Raw genomic sequence first — 6,000 nt, 5'->3', positions numbered from 1 at the left:
CTACCCAGCAAGGATCTCATTCAGATTTGATGGAGAAATTAAAACCTTTACAGACAAGCAAAAGCTGAGAGAGTTCAGCACCACCAAACCAGCTTTACAACAAATGCTAAAGGAACTTCTCTAGGCAAGAAACACAACAGAAGGACTATACCTACAATAACGAACCCAAAGCCATTAAAGAAATGGGAATAGGAACATACATATCAATAATTACCTTAAATGTAAATGGACTAAATGCTCCCACCAAAAGACACAGAGTGGCTGAATGGATACAAAAACAAGACCCATATATATGCTGTCTACAAGAGACCCACTTCAGACCTAGAGACACATACAGATTGAAAGTAAGGGGATGGAAAAAGATATTCCATGCAAATGGAAATCAAAAGAAAGCTGGAGTAGCAATTCTTATATCAGACAAAATAGACTTTAAAATAAAGACTATTAGAAGAGACAAAGAAGGACACTACATAACGATAAAGGGATCGATCCAAGAAGAAGATATAACAATTGTAAATATTTATGCACCCAACATAGGAGCACCTCAATACATAAGGCAAATACTAACAGCCATAAAAGGGGAAATCGACAGTAACACAATCATAGTAGGGGACTTTAACACCCCACTTTCACCAATGGACAGATCATCCAAAATGAAAATAAATAAGGAAACACAAGCTTTAAATGATACATTAAACAAGATGGACTTAATTGATATTTATAGGACATTCCACCCAAAAACAACAGAATACACATTTTTCTCAAGTGCTCATGGAACATTCTCCAGGATAGATCATATCTTGGGTCACAAATCAAGCCTTGGTAAATTTAAGAAAATTGAAATTGTATCAAGTATCTTTTCCGACCACAATGCTATGAGACTAGACATCAATTACAGGAAAAGATCTGTAAAAAATACAAACACATGGAGGCTAAACAATACACTACTCAATAACGAAGTGATCACTGAAGAAATTAAAGAGGAAATTAAGAAATACTTAGAAACAAATGACAATGGAGACACGACGACCCAAAACCTATGGGACGCAGCAAAAGCAGTTCTAAGGGGGAAGTTTATAGCAATACAATCCCACCTTAAGAAACAGGAAACATTTCGAGTAAACAACCTGACCCTGCACCTAAAGCAATTAGAGAAAGAAGAACAAAAAACCCCCAAAGTTAGCAGAAGGAAAGAAATCATAAAGATCAGATCAGAAATAAATGAAAAAGAAATGAAGGAAACGATAGCAAAGATCAACCAAACTAAAAGCTGGTTCTTTGAGAAGATAAACAAAATTGACAAACCATTAGCCAGACTCATCAAGAAAAGAAGGGAGAAGACTCAAATCAGCAGAATTAGAAATGAAAAAGGAGAAGTAACAACTGACACTGCAGAAATACAAAAGATCATGAGAGATTACTATAAGCAACTCTATGCCAATAAAATGGACAACCTGGAAGAAATGGACAAATTCTTAGAAATGCACAACCTACCAAGACTGACTCAGGAAGAAATAGAAAATATGAATAGACCAATCACAAGCACTGAAATTGAAACTGTGATTAAAAATCTTCCATCAAACAAAAGCCCAGGACCAGATGGCTTCACAGGCGAATTCTATCAAACATTTAGAGAAGAGCTAACACCCATCCTTCTCAAACTCTTCCAAACAATTTCAGAGGAAGGAACACTCCCAAACTCATTCTACGAGGCCACCATCACCTTGATACCAAAACCAGGCAAGGATGGCACAAAGAAAGAAAACTACAGGCCAATATCACTGATGAACATAGATGCAAAAATCCTCAACAAAATACTAGCAAACAGAATCCAACAGCACATTAAAAGGATCATACACCATGATCAAGTGGGGTTTATTCCAGGAATGCAAGGATTCTTCAATATACGCAAATCAATCAATGTGATACACCATATTAACAAGTTGAAGGAGAAAAACCATATGATCATCTCAATAGATGCAGAGAAAGCTTTTGACAAAATTCAACACCCATTTATGATAAAAACCCTGCAGAAAGTAGGCATAGAGGGAACTTTCCTCAACATAATAAAGGCCATATATGACAAACCCACAGCCAACATTGTCCTCAATGGTGAAAAACTGAAACCATTTCCACTAAGATCAGGAACAAGACAAGGCTGCCCACTCTCACCACTCTTATTCAACATAGTTTTGGAAGTTTTAGCCACAGCAATCAGAGAAGAAAAGGAAATAAAAGGAATCCAAATTGGAAAAGAAGAAGTAAAGCTGTCACTGTTTGCAGATGACATGATACTATACATAGAGAATCCTAAAGATGCTACCGAAAAACTACTAGAGCTAATCAATGAATTTGGTAAAGTAGCAGGATACAAAATTAATGCACAGAAATCTCTGGCATTCCTGTACACTAATGATGAAAAATCTGAAAATGAAATCAAGAAAACACTCCCATTTACCATTGCAACAAAAAGAATAAAATATCTAGGCATAAACCTACCTAAGGAGACAAAAGACCTGTATGCAGAAAATTATAAGACACTGATGAAAGAAATTAAAGATGATATAAATAGATGGAGAGATATACCATGCTCCTGGATTGGAAGAATCAATATTGTGAAAATGACTCTACTACCCAAAGCAATCTACAGATTCAATGCAATCCCTATCAAACTACCACTGGCATTTTTCACAGAAGTAGAACAAAAAATTTCAAAATTTGTTTGGAAAAACAAAAGACCCCGAATAGCCAAAGCAATCTTGAGAACGAAAAACGGAGCTGGAGGAATCAGGCTGCCTGACTTCAGACTATACTACAAAGCTACAGTAATTAAGACAGTGTGGTACTGGCATAAAAACAGAAAGATAGATCAGTGGATCAGGATAGAAAGCCCAGAGATAAACCCACGCACATATGGCCAACTTATCTTTGATAAAGGAGGCAGGAATGTACAGTGGAGAAAGGACAGCCTCTTCAATAAGTGGTGCTGGGAAAACTGGACAGGGACATGTAAAAGTATGAGATTAGATCATTCCCTAACACCATACACAAAAATAAGCTCAAAATGGATTAAAGACCTAAATGTAAGGCCAGAAACTATCAAACTCTTAGAGGAAAACATAGGTAGAACACTCTATGACATAAATCACAGCAAGATCCTTTTGGACCCACCTCCTAGAGAAATGGAAATAAAAACAAAGATAAACAAATGGGACCTAATGAAACTTAAAAGCTTTTGCACAGCAAAGGAAACCATAAACAAGACCAAAAGACAACCCTCAGAATGGGAGAAAATATTTGCAAATGAAGCAACTGACAAAGGATTAATCTCCAATATTTATAAACAGCTCATGCAGCTCAATAGCAAAAAAACAAACAACCCAATCCAAAAATGGGCAGAAGACTTAAATAGGCATTTCTGCAAAGAAGATATACAGACTGCCAACAAACACATGAAAGAATGCTCAACATCATTAATCATTAGAGAAATGCAAATCAAAACTACAATGAGATATCATCTCACACCAGTCAGAATGGCCATCATCAAGAAATCTAGAAACAATAAATGCTGGAGAGGGTGTGGAGAAAAGGGAACACTCTTGCACTGCTGGTGGGAATGTGAATTGGTACAGCCACTATGGAGAACAGTATGGAGGTTCCTTAAAAAACTAAAAATAGAACTACCATATGACCCAGCAATCCCACTACTAGGCATATACCCTGAGAAAACCATAATTCAAAAAGAGACATGTACCAAAATGTTCATTGCAGCTCTATTCACAATAGCCCGGAGCTGGAAACAACCTAAGTGTCCATCATCGGATGAATGGATAAAGAAGATGTGGCACATATATACAATGGAATATTACTCAGCCATAAAAAGAAACGAAACTGAGCTATTTGTAATGAGGTGGATAGACCTAGAGTCTGTCATACAGAGTGAAGTAAGTCAGAAAGAGAAAGACAAATACCGTATGCTAACACATATATATGGAATTTAAAAAAAAAAAAATGTCATGAAGAACCTAGGGGTAAAACGGGAATAAAGACACAGACCTACTTGAGAATGGACTTGAGGATATGGGGAAGGGGAAGGGTAAGCTGTGACAAAGGGAAAGAGAGGCATGGACATATATACACTACCAAACGTAAGGTAGATAGATAGTGGGAAGCAGCCGCAGAGCACAGGAAGATCAGCTCGGTGCTTTGTGACCGCCTGGAGGGGTGGGATGGGGAGGGTGGGAGGGAGGGAGATGCATGAGGGAGGGGATGTGGGAATAGATGTATATGTATGACTGATTCACTTTGTTATAAAGCAGAAACTAATAAAAAAAAAAAATTCAAAAAAAAAAAAAAAAAAAAACTTAATAACAGGAAAAAAAAAAAAAAAAAAAAGAATCCTGGGGGGCTTCCCTGGTGGTGCAGTGGTTGAGAATCTGCCTGCTAATGCAGGGGACACGGGTTCAAGCCCTGGTCTGGGAGGATCCCATATGCCGCGGAGCAACTAGGTCCGTGAGCCACAGCTACTGAGCCTGCGCGTCTGGAGCCTGTGCTCCGCAACTAGAGAGGCCGCGATAGTGAGAGGCCCGCGCACCTCGATGAAGAGTGGCCCCCTCTTGCCACAACTAGAGAAAGCCCTTGCACAGAAACAAAGACCCAACACAGCAAAAATAAATAAAATAAATTAGTAAACTCCTACCCCCGGGCTTCCCTGGTGGCGCAGTGGTTGGGGGTCCGCCTGCTGATGCAGGGGACACGGGTTCATGCCCCGGTCTGGGAAGATCCCACATGCCGTGGAGCGGCTGGGCCCGTGAGCCATGGCCGCTGAGCCTGCGCGTCCGGAGCTTGTGCTCCGCAACGGGAGAGGCCACAACAGTGAGAGGTCCGCGTACCACAAAAAAAAAAAAAAAAAAAAAAAAAGTGAATCACTGTGTTGTACACCTGTAACTTATAAAATGTACATCAACTGTATCTTGATAATAATAATAATAATAATAATAATAATAATAATAAAAAGACTGATGCCATTGGGTTTCTGAGAAGGCCTGAGGTTTCCACCTGCCTAGAGTCCACTCAGAACCTCGGGGTCAGTTCATTCCACCCAGGCTTCTTGTCCTCGCGACCCCCAATGCAAGCCCTCTGCTCAGCTAGGCTTCGTGCTCTGTCTCTCATTCCCTCCTCGCATGGCTGTCCCCACACTCAGCTCTTTCCATGGCTCCTCTTGCACCGGATGAATGGGCATTAGAGTCCTCTGATGATGGGGGTCAGGAGTCCCTCCATCTCCTCACAGAACAATTCCTCCCACTTCCTTCATACTGATGCCTGACTACCTGAAGCAAGAGTCATAAACCTGTAGTCTTTTCAAGGGTCACGTGGAGGCTGCTCCTCTATCTTCATCTTCCCCGTTTCTGAGCTTGGGTCTGAAAATGGAATGAGGAAGAATAGATCAGAAGTCAGAGGAGAGGTGGCATTCCAAATACTATTTGTGTTCTCCACTGTATGGGCCACTGTCATGGGGCTAAACCATTCGCTTCTCGACCTTGTTACTCTCAGCTTCTAAAGTCTTGGTCAGTCCTCCAGATCGATGGGAAGTTTTGGTTCCTGTGCACATCATAACCTTAAGTCCCACCTTCATCCTGGGAGGCTCCACTCACAATGTGGGGACTCAGGGAACACAGGGTCTTATAGGCTTGACTTCCTCCACTTCAGGGATCGTCACTCCCCCTCCGCATTTCCATCACCCTCAGCCATGCACACCCACTCCCATCGGTAAGAATCCCCCTTCCTCCGAGATCTTCAGCTCCTACATCTCACTCTCCTTCCGGGTCTCTCACTCCCTCAAGCCCACCACACCTGCTTTGCAACCTCATCGAGATCCTCACACGAGTCTGGAACCTTGGCCTCATCCTCACTTTCTCTCTCAGTCTAATGAGTCTTTGTTCAGATTTATTCCTTACTTTCTATCCTCCCTCAATCTGTGCTCCAATCCTTGTCCGAAAT

The sequence above is a fragment of the Hyperoodon ampullatus genome (genome assembly GCF_949752795.1).
Source record: "Hyperoodon ampullatus genome assembly, chromosome: 12".
Lineage (NCBI taxonomy): Eukaryota > Metazoa > Chordata > Mammalia > Artiodactyla > Ziphiidae > Hyperoodon > Hyperoodon ampullatus.
This window is presented reverse-complemented; position numbering follows the sequence as displayed.